The sequence below is a fragment of the Rhinoderma darwinii genome, chromosome 1 (genome assembly GCF_050947455.1).
Source record: "Rhinoderma darwinii isolate aRhiDar2 chromosome 1, aRhiDar2.hap1, whole genome shotgun sequence".
Taxonomy (NCBI): domain Eukaryota; kingdom Metazoa; phylum Chordata; class Amphibia; order Anura; family Rhinodermatidae; genus Rhinoderma; species Rhinoderma darwinii.
The window spans coordinates 9,981,043-9,994,529 of NC_134687.1; the positions used below are offsets into that span (position 1 = coordinate 9,981,043).

The 13,487-nt window shown below is 40.1% G+C and overlaps 1 protein-coding gene across 1 annotated transcript in view; it reads right to left on the reverse strand.

Moving 5' to 3' along the window:
• EXOC6B (exocyst complex component 6B) overlaps nucleotides 1-13,487 on the reverse strand; it is a 319,935-nt gene that overhangs the window by 213,291 nt on the left and 93,157 nt on the right. The window lies entirely within an intron of this gene.

The following is a 13,487-nucleotide window of genomic DNA, read 5'->3' on the forward strand; positions in this document are numbered from 1 at the left end:
ATCACCCATCTGTATCATTCATCCACATAACACAGCTGTCATTTATCTGTCACATCTGTCCCATACAGCCATCACCCATCTGTATCATTCATCCACATAACACAGCTGTCATTTATCTACATCACATCTGTCCCATACACCCATCACTCATCTGTATCATTCATCCACATAACATAGCTGTCATTTATCTACATCACATCTGTCCCATACACCCATCACCCATCTGTATCATTCATCCACATAACACAGCTGTCATTTATCTACATCACATCTCTCCCATACATCCATCACCCATCTGTATCATTCATCCACATAACATAGCTGTCATTTATCTACATCACATCTGTCCCATACAGCCATCACCCATCTGTATCATTCATCCACATAACACAGCTGTCATTTATCTACATCACATCTGTCCCATACAGCCATCACCCATCTGTATCATTCATCCACATAACATAGCTGTCATTTATCTACATCACATCTGTCCCATACATCCATCACTCATCTGTATCATTCATCCACATAACATAGCTGTCATTTATCTACATCACATCTGTCCCATACACCCATCACTCATCTGTATCATTCATCCACATAACATAGCTGTCATTTATCTGTCACATCTGTCCCATACATCCATCACCCATCTGTATCATTCATCCACATAACACAGCTGTCATTTATCTACATCACATCTGTCCCATACATCCATCACCCATCTGTATCATTCATCCACATAACACAGCTGTCATTTATCTGTCACATCTGTCCCATACATCCATCACCCATCTGTATCATTCATCCACATAACACAGCTGTCATTTATCTACATCACATCTGTCCCATACAGCCATCACTCATCTGTATCATTCATCCACATAACACAGCTGTCATTTATCTACATCACATCTGTCCCATACAGCCATCACCAATCTGTATCATTCATTCACATAACACAGCTGTCATTTATCTACATCACATCTGTCCCATACACACATCTGTATCATTCATCCACATAACACAGCTGTCATTAATCTACATCACATCTGTCCCATACATCCATCACCCATCTGTATCATTCATCCACATAACATAGCTGTCATATCTACATCACATCTGTCCCATACACCCATCACTCATCTGTATCATTCATCCACATAACACAGCTGTCATTTATCTACATCACATCTGTCCCATACATCCATCACCCATCTGTATCATTCATCCACATAACACAGCTGTCATTTATCTACATCACATCTGTCCCATACATCCATCACTCATCTGTATCATTCATCCACATAACATAGCTGTCATTTATCTACATCACATCTGTCCCATACATCCATCACCCATCTGTATCATTCATCCACATAACATAGCTGTCATTTATCTACATCACATCTGTCCCATACACCCATCACCCATCTGTATCATTCATCCACATAACATAGCTGTCATTTATCTACATCACATCTGTCCCATACACCCATCACCCATCTGTATCATTCATTCACATAACATAGCTGTCATTTATCTACATCACATCTGTCCCATACATCCATCACCCATCTGTATCATTCATCCACATAACACAGCTGTCATTTATCTACATCACATCTGTCCCATACATCCATCACCCATCTGTATCATTCATCCACATAACATAGCTGTCATTTATCTACATCACATCTGTCCCATACATCCATCATCCATCTGTATCATTCATCCACATAATACAGCTGTCATTTATCTACATCACATCTGTCCCATACATCCATCACCCATCTGTATCATTCATCCACATAACACTGCTGTCATTTATCTACATCACATCTGTCCCATACATCCATCATCCATCTGTATCATTCATCCACATAATACAGCTGTCATTTATCTACATCACATCTGTCCCATACATCCATCATCCATCTGTATCATTCATCCACATAACATAGCTGTCATTTATCTACATCACATCTGTCCCATACACCCATCACTCATCTGTATCATTCATCCACATAACACAGCTGTCATTTATCTGTCACATCTCTGCCATACACCCATCACCCATCTGTATCATTCATCCACATAACACAGCTGTCATTTATCTACATCACATCTGTCCCATACATCCATCACTCATCTGTATCATTCATCCACATAACACAGCTGTCATTTATGTACATCACATCTGTCCCATACACCCATCACCCATCTGTATCATTCATCCACATAACATAGCTGTCATTTATCTACATCACATCTGTCCCATACATCCATCACCCATCTGTATCATTCATCCACATAACACAGCTGTCATTTATCTACATCACATCTGTCCCATACACCCATCACCCATCTGTATCATTCATCCACATAACATAGCTGTCATTTATCTACATCACATCTGTCCCATACAGCCATCACTCATCTGTATCATTCATCCACATAACACAGCTGTCATTTATCTACATCACATCTGTCCCATACATCCATCACCCATCTGTATCATTCATCCACATAACACAGCTGTCATTTATCTACATCACATCTGTCCCATACACCCATCACCCATCTGTATCATTCATCCACATAACATAGCTGTCATTTATCTACATCACATCTGTCCCATACATCCATCACCCATCTGTATCATTCATCCACATAACATAGCTGTCATTTATCTACATCACATCTGTCCCATACAGCCATCACCCATCTGTATCATTCATCCACATAACACAGCTGTCATTTATCTGTCACATCTGTCCCATACAGCCATCACCCATCTGTATCATTCATCCACATAACATAGCTGTCATTTATCTACATCACATCTGTCCCATACATCCATCACCCATCTGTATCATTCATCCACATAACATAGCTGTCATTTATCTACATCACATCTGTCCCATACATCCATCACCCATCTGTATCATTCATCCACATAATACAGCTGTCATTTATCTACATCACATCTGTCCCATACATCCATCATCCATCTGTATCATTCATCCACATAACACAGCTGTCATTTATCTACATCACATCTGTCCCATACATCCATCACCCATCTGTATCATTCATCCACATAACACAGTTGTCATTTATCTACATCACATCTGTCCCATACATCCATCACCCATCTGTATCATTCATCCACATAACATAGCTGTCATTTATCTACATCCCATCTGTCCCATACAGCCATCACCCATCTGTATCATTCATCCACATAACATAGCTGTCATTTATCTACATCACATCTGTCCCATACAGCCATCACCCATCTGTATCATTCATCCACATAACATAGCTGTCATTTATCTACATCACATCTGTCCCATACATCCATCACCCATCTGTATCATTCATCCACATAACACAGCTGTCATTTATCTGTCACATCTGTCCCATACATCCATCACCCATCTGTATCATTCATCCACATAACACAGCTGTCATTTATCTGTCACATCTCTCCCATACACCCATCACTCATCTGTATCATTCATCCACATAACACAGCTGTCATTTATCTACATCACATCTGTCCCATACATCCATCATCCATCTGTATCATTCATCCACATAACATAGCTGTCATTTATCTACATCACATCTGTCCCATACAGCCATCACTCATCTGTATCATTCATCCACATAACACAGCTGTCATTTATCTACATCACATCTGTCCCATACATCCATCATCCATCTGTATCATTCATCCACATAACACAGCTGTCATTTATCTACATCACATCTGTCCCATACATCCATCACCCATCTGTATCATTCATCCACATAACACAGTTGTCATTTATCTACATCACATCTGTCCCATACATCCATCACCCATCTGTATCATTCATCCACATAACATAGCTGTCATTTATCTACATCCCATCTGTCCCATACAGCCATCACCCATCTGTATCATTCATCCACATAACATAGCTGTCATTTATCTACATCACATCTGTCCCATACAGCCATCACCCATCTGTATCATTCATCCACATAACACAGCTGTCATTTATCTACATCACATCTGTCCCATACAGCCATCACTCATCTGTATCATTCATCCACATAACACAGCTGTCATTTATCTACATCACATCTGTCCCATACAGCCATCACCCATCTGTATCATTCATCCACATAACATAGCTGTCATTTATCTACATCACATCTGTCCCATACATCCATCACCCATCTGTATCATTCATCCACATAACACAGCTGTCATTTATCTGTCACATCTGTCCCATACAGCCATCAACCATCTGTATCATTCATCCACATAACACAGCTGTCATTTATCTACATCACATCTCTCCCATACACCCATCACCCATCTGTATCATTCATCCACATAACACAGCTGTCATTTATCTACATCACATCTGTCCCATACATCCATCACCCATCTGTATCATTCATCCACATAACACAGCTGTCATTTATCTACATCACATCTGTCCCATACATCCATCACCCATCTGTATCATTCATCCACATAACATAGCTGCCATTTATCTACATCACATCTCTCCCATACATCCATCACCCATCTGTATCATTCATCCACATAACATAGCTGTCATTTATCTACATCACATCTGTCCCATACAGCCATCACTCATCTGTATCATTCATCCACATAACATAGCTGTCATTTATCTACATCACATCTGTCCCATACACCCATCACTCATCTGTATCATTCATCCACATAACACAGCTGTCATTTATCTACATAACATCTGTCCCATACATCCATCACTCATCTGTATCATTCATCCACATAACACAGCTGTCATTTATCTGTCACATCTGTCCCATACATCCATCACCCATCTGTATCATTCATCCACATAACACTGCTGTCATTTATCTACATCACATCTGTCCCATACATCCATCACTCATCTGTATCATTCATCCACATAACACAGCTGTCATTTATCTACATCACATCTGTCCCATACATCCATCACCCATCTGTATCATTCATCCACATAACATAGCTGTCATTTATCTACATCACATCTGTCCCATACAGCCATCACTCATCTGTATCATTCATCCACATAACACAGCTGTCATTTATCTGTCACATCTGTCCCATACATCCATCACCCATCTGTATCATTCATCCACATAACACTGCTGTCATTTATCTACATCACATCTGTCCCATACATCCATCACCCATCTGTATCATTCATCCACATAACATAGCTGTCATTTATCTACATCACATCTGTCCCATACACCCATCACCCATCTGTATCATTCATCCACATAACACAGCTGTCATTTATCTACATCACATCTGTCCCATACAGCCATCACCCATCTGTATCATTCATCCACATAACAGCTGTCAATTATCTACATCACATCTGTCCCATACACCCATCATCCATCTGTATCATTCATCCACATAACATAGCTGTCATTTATCTACATCACATCTGTCCCATACACCCATCACCCATCTGTATCATTCATCCACATAACACAGCTGCCATTTATCTGTCACATCTGTCCCATACACCCATCACCCATCTGTATCATTCATCCACATAAAACAGCTGCCATTTATCTGTCACATCTGTCCCATACATCCATCATCCATCTGTATCATTCATCCACATAACATAGCTGCCATTTATCTGTCACATCTGTCCCATACACCCATCATCCATCTGTATCATTCATCCACATAACATAGCTGTCATTTATCTACATCACATCTGTCCCATACACCCATCACCCATCTGTATCATTCATCCACATAACACAGCTGCCATTTATCTGTCACATCTGTCCCATACACCCATCATCCATCTGTATCATTCATCCACATAACATAGCTGTCATTTATCTACATCACATCTGTCCCATACATCCATCACCCATCTGTATCATTCATCCACATAACATAGCTGTCATTTATCTACATCACATCTGTCCCATACATCCATCACCCATCTGTATCATTCATCCACATAATACAGCTGTCATTTATCTACATCACATCTGTCCCATACACCCATCACTCATCTGTATCATTCATCCACATAACAGCTGTCAATTATCTACATCACATCTGTCCCATACATCCATCACCCATCTGTATCATTCATCCACATAACATAGCTGTCATTTATCTACATCACATCTGTCCCATACATCCATCACCCATCTGTATCATTCATCCACATAACACAGCTGCCATTTATCTACATCACATCTGTCCCATACATCCATCACCCATCTGTATCATTCATCCACATAACATAGCTGTCATTTATCTACATCACATCTGTCCCATACATCCATCACCCATCTGTATCATTCATCCACATAATACAGCTGTCATTTATCTACATCACATCTGTCCCATACATCCATCACCCATCTGTATCATTCATCCACATAACATAGCTGTCATTTATCTACATCACATCTGTCCCATACATCCATCACCCATCTGTATCATTCATCCACATAATACAGCTGTCATTTATCTACATCACATCTGTCCCATACATCCATCACCCATCTGTATTCATCCACATAACATAGCTGTCATTTATCTACATCACATCTGTCCCATACATCCATCACCCATCTGTATTCATCCACATAACATAGCTGTCATTTATCTACATCACATCTGTCCCATACACCCATCACCCATCTGTATCATTCATCCACATAATACAGCTGTCATTTATCTACATCACATCTGTCCCATACATCCATCACCCATCTGTATCATTCATCCACATAACATAGCTGTCATTTATCTACATCACATCTGTCCCATACATCCATCACCCATCTGTATCATTCATCCACATAACATAGCTGTCATTTATCTACATCACATCTGTCCCATACATCCATCACCCATCTGTATCATTCATCCACATAATACAGCTGTCATTTATCTACATCACATCTGTCCCATACACCCATCACCCATCTGTATCATTCATCCACATAACATAGCTGTCATTTATCTACATCACATCTGTCCCATACATCCATCACCCATCTGTATCATTCATCCACATAACATAGCTGTCATTTATCTACATCACATCTGTCCCATACACCCATCACTCATCTGTATCATTCATCCACATAACACAGCTGTCATTTATCTACATCACATCTGTCCCATACACCCATCACCCATCTGTATCATTCATCCACATAACACTGCTGTCATTTATCTGTCACATCTGTCCCATACAGCCATCACCCATCTGTATCATTCATCCACATAACACAGCTGTCATTTATCTACATCACATCTCTCCCATACACCCATCACCCATCTGTATCATTCATCCACATAACACAGCTGTCATTTATCTACATCACATCTGTCCCATACAGCCATCACTCATATGTATCATTCATCCACATAACACAGCTGTCATATCTACATCACATCTGTCCCATACACCCATCACCCATCTGTATCATTCATCCACATAACATAGCTGTCATTTATCTACATCACATCTGTCCCATACATCCATCACCCATCTGTATCATTCATCCACATAACACAGCTGTCATTTATCTACATCACATCTGTCCCATACATCCATCACCCATCTGTATCATTCATCCACATAACATAGCTGTCATTTATCTACATCACATCTGTCCCATACATCCATCACCCATCTGTATCATTCATCCACATAACACAGCTGTCATTTATCTACATCACATCTGTCCCATACATCCATCACCCATCTGTATCATTCATCCACATAACATAGCTGTCATTTATCTACATCACATCTGTCCCATACACCCATCACTCATCTGTATCATTCATCCACATAACATAGCTCTCATTTATCTGTCACATCTCTCCCATACACCCATCACCCATCTGTATCATTCATCCACATAACACAGCTGTCATTTATCTACATCACATCTGTCCCATACAGCCATCACCCATCTGTATCATTCATCCACATAACACAGCTGTCATTTATGTACATCACATCTGTCCCATACACCCATCACCCATCTGTATCATTCATCCACATAACACAGCTGTCATTTATCTACATCACATCTCTCCCATACACCCATCACCCATCTGTATCATTCATCCACATAACATAGCTGTCATTTATCTACATCACATCTGTCCCATACAGCCATCACCCATCTGTATCATTCATCCACATAACATAGCTGTCATTTATCTACATCACATCTGTCCCATACAGCCATCACTCATCTGTATCATTCATCCACATAACATAGCTGTCATTTATCTACATCACATCTCTCCCATACATCCATCACCCATCTGTATCATTCATCCACATAACATAGCTGTCATTTATCTACATCACATCTGTCCCATACACCCATCACTCATCTGTATCATTCATCCACATAACATAGCTGTCATTTATCTACATCACATCTGTCCCATACAGCCATCACCCATCTGTATCATTCATCCACATAACATAGCTGTCATTTATCTACATCACATCTGTCCCATACACCCATCACTCATCTGTATCATTCATCCACATAACACAGCTGTCATTTATCTGTCACATCTGTCCCATACACCCATCACTCATCTGTATCATTCATCCACAACACAGCTGTCAATTATCTACATCACATCTGTCCCATACAGCCATCACCCATCTGTATCATTCATCCACATAACATAGCTGTCATTTATCTACATCACATCTGTCCCATACAGCCATCACCCATCTGTATCATTCATCCACATAACACAGCTGTCATTTATCTGTCACATCTGTCCCATACACCCATCACTCATCTGTATCATTCATCCACATAACACAGCTGTCATTTATCTACATCACATCTGTCCCATACACCCATCACCCATCTGTATCATTCATCCACATAACATAGCTGTCATTTATCTACATCACATCTGTCCCATACACCCATCACCCATCTGTATCATTCATCCACATAACACAGCTGTCATTTATCTACATCACATCTCTCCCATACATCCATCACCCATCTGTATCATTCATCCACATAACATAGCTGTCATTTATCTACATCACATCTGTCCCATACACCCATCACCCATCTATATCATTCATCCACATAACACAGCTGTCATTTATCTACATCACATCTGTCCCATACAGCCATCACCCATCTGTATCATTCATCCACATAACACAGCTGTCATTTATCTACATCACATCTGTCCCATACACCCATCACCCATCTGTATCATTCATCCACATAACACAGCTGTCATTTATCTACATCACATCTGTCCCATACAGCCATCACCCATCTGTATCATTCATCCACATAACACAGCTGTCATTTATCTACATCACATCTGTCCCATACAGCCATCACCCATCTGTATCATTCATCCACATAACATAGCTGTCATTTATCTACATCACATCTGTCCCATACATCCATCACTCATCTGTATCATTCATCCACATAACATAGCTGTCATTTATCTACATCACATCTGTCCCATACACCCATCACTCATCTGTATCATTCATCCACATAACATAGCTGTCATTTATCTGTCACATCTGTCCCATACATCCATCACCCATCTGTATCATTCATCCACATAACACAGCTGTCATTTATCTGTCACATCTGTCCCATACATCCATCACCCATCTGTATCATTCATCCACATAACACAGCTGTCATTTATCTGTCACATCTGTCCCATACATCCATCACCCATCTGTATCATTCATCCACATAACATAGCTGTCATTTATCTACATCACATCTGTCCCATACAGCCATCACCCATCTGTATCATTCATCCACATAACACAGCTGTCATTTATCTGTCACATCTGTCCCATACAGCCATCACCCATCTGTATCATTCATCCACATAACATAGCTGTCATTTATCTACATCACATCTGTCCCATACATCCATCACCCATCTGTATCATTCATCCACATAACATAGCTGTCATTTATCTACATCACATCTGTCCCATACATCCATCACCCATCTGTATCATTCATCCACATAACACAGCTGTCATTTATCTACATCCCATCTGTCCCATACAGCCATCACCCATCTGTATCATTCATCCACATAACATAGCTGTCATTTATCTACATCACATCTGTCCCATACAGCCATCACCCATCTGTATCATTCATCCACATAACACAGCTGTCATTTATCTACATCACATCTGTCCCATACAGCCATCACTCATCTGTATCATTCATCCACATAACACAGCTGTCATTTATCTACATCACATCTGTCCCATACAGCCATCACCAATCTGTATCATTCATCCACATAACATAGCTGTCATTTATCTACATCACATCTGTCCCATACATCCATCACCCATCTGTATCATTCATCCACATAACACAGCTGTCATTTATCTGTCACATCTGTCCCATACATCCATCACCCATCTGTATCATTCATCCACATAACACAGCTGTCATTTATCTGTCACATCTCTCCCATACACCCATCACTCATCTGTATCATTCATCCACATAACACAGCTGTCATTTATCTACATCACATCTGTCCCATACATCCATCATCCATCTGTATCATTCATCCACATAACATAGCTGTCATTTATCTACATCACATCTGTCCCATACAGCCATCACTCATCTGTATCATTCATCCACATAACACAGCTGTCATTTATCTACATCACATCTGTCCCATACATCCATCATCCATCTGTATCATTCATCCACATAACACAGCTGTCATTTATCTACATCACATCTGTCCCATACATCCATCACCCATCTGTATCATTCATCCACATAACACAGTTGTCATTTATCTACATCACATCTGTCCCATACATCCATCACCCATCTGTATCATTCATCCACATAACATAGCTGTCATTTATCTACATCCCATCTGTCCCATACAGCCATCACCCATCTGTATCATTCATCCACATAACATAGCTGTCATTTATCTACATCACATCTGTCCCATACAGCCATCACCCATCTGTATCATTCATCCACATAACACAGCTGTCATTTATCTACATCACATCTGTCCCATACAGCCATCACTCATCTGTATCATTCATCCACATAACACAGCTGTCATTTATCTACATCACATCTGTCCCATACAGCCATCACCCATCTGTATCATTCATCCACATAACATAGCTGTCATTTATCTACATCACATCTGTCCCATACATCCATCACCCATCTGTATCATTCATCCACATAACACAGCTGTCATTTATCTGTCACATCTGTCCCATACAGCCATCAACCATCTGTATCATTCATCCACATAACACAGCTGTCATTTAACTACATCACATCTCTCCCATACACCCATCACCCATCTGTATCATTCATCCACATAACACAGCTGTCATTTATCTACATCACATCTGTCCCATACATCCATCACCCATCTGTATCATTCATCCACATAACACAGCTGTCATTTATCTACATCACATCTGTCCCATACATCCATCACCCATCTGTATCATTCATCCACATAACATAGCTGCCATTTATCTACATCACATCTCTCCCATACATCCATCACCCATCTGTATCATTCATCCACATAACATAGCTGTCATTTATCTACATCACATCTGTCCCATACAGCCATCACTCATCTGTATCATTCATCCACATAACATAGCTGTCATTTATCTACATCACATCTGTCCCATACACCCATCACTCATCTGTATCATTCATCCACATAACACAGCTGTCATTTATCTACATAACATCTGTCCCATACATCCATCACTCATCTGTATCATTCATCCACATAACACAGCTGTCATTTATCTGTCACATCTGTCCCATACATCCATCACCCATCTGTATCATTCATCCACATAACACTGCTGTCATTTATCTACATCACATCTGTCCCATACATCCATCACTCATCTGTATCATTCATCCACATAACACAGCTGTCATTTATCTACATCACATCTGTCCCATACATCCATCACCCATCTGTATCATTCATCCACATAACATAGCTGTCATTTATCTACATCACATCTGTCCCATACATCCATCACTCATCTGTATCATTCATCCACATAACACAGCTGTCATTTATCTGTCACATCTGTCCCATACATCCATCACCCATCTGTATCATTCATCCACATAACACTGCTGTCATTTATCTACATCACATCTGTCCCATACATCCATCACCCATCTGTATCATTCATCCACATAACATAGCTGTCATTTATCTACATCACATCTGTCCCATACACCCATCACCCATCTGTATCATTCATCCACATAACACAGCTGTCATTTATCTACATCACATCTGTCCCATACAGCCATCACCCATCTGTATCATTCATCCACATAACAGCTGTCAATTATCTACATCACATCTGTCCCATACACCCATCATCCATCTGTATCATTCATCCACATAACATAGCTGTCATTTATCTACATCACATCTGTCCCATACACCCATCATCCATCTGTATCATTCATCCACATAACATAGCTGTCATTTATCTACATCACATCTGTCCCATACACCCATCACCCATCTGTATCATTCATCCACATAACACAGCTGCCATTTATCTGTCACATCTGTCCCATACACCCATCTGTATCATTCATCCACATAAAACAGCTGCCATTTATCTGTCACATCTGTCCCATACATCCATCATCCATCTGTATCATTCATCCACATAACATAGCTGCCATTTATCTGTCACATCTGTCCCATACACCCATCATCCATCTGTATCATTCATCCACATAACATAGCTGTCATTTATCTACATCACATCTGTCCCATACACCCATCACCCATCTGTATCATTCATCCACATAACACAGCTGCCATTTATCTGTCACATCTGTCCCATACACCCATCATCCATCTGTATCATTCATCCACATAACATAGCTGTCATTTATCTACATCACATCTGTCCCATACATCCATCACCCATCTGTATCATTCATCCACATAACATAGCTGTCATTTATCTACATCACATCTGTCCCATACATCCATCACCCATCTGTATCATTCATCCACATAATACAGCTGTCATTTATCTACATCACATCTGTCCCATACACCCATCACTCATCTGTATCATTCATCCACATAACAGCTGTCAATTATCTACATCACATCTGTCCCATACATCCATCACCCATCTGTATCATTCATCCACATAACATAGCTGTCATTTATCTACATCACATCTGTCCCATACATCCATCACCCATCTGTATCATTCATCCACATAATACAGCTGTCATTTATCTACATCACATCTGTCCCATACATCCATCACCCATCTGTATTCATCCACATAACATAGCTGTCATTTATCTAC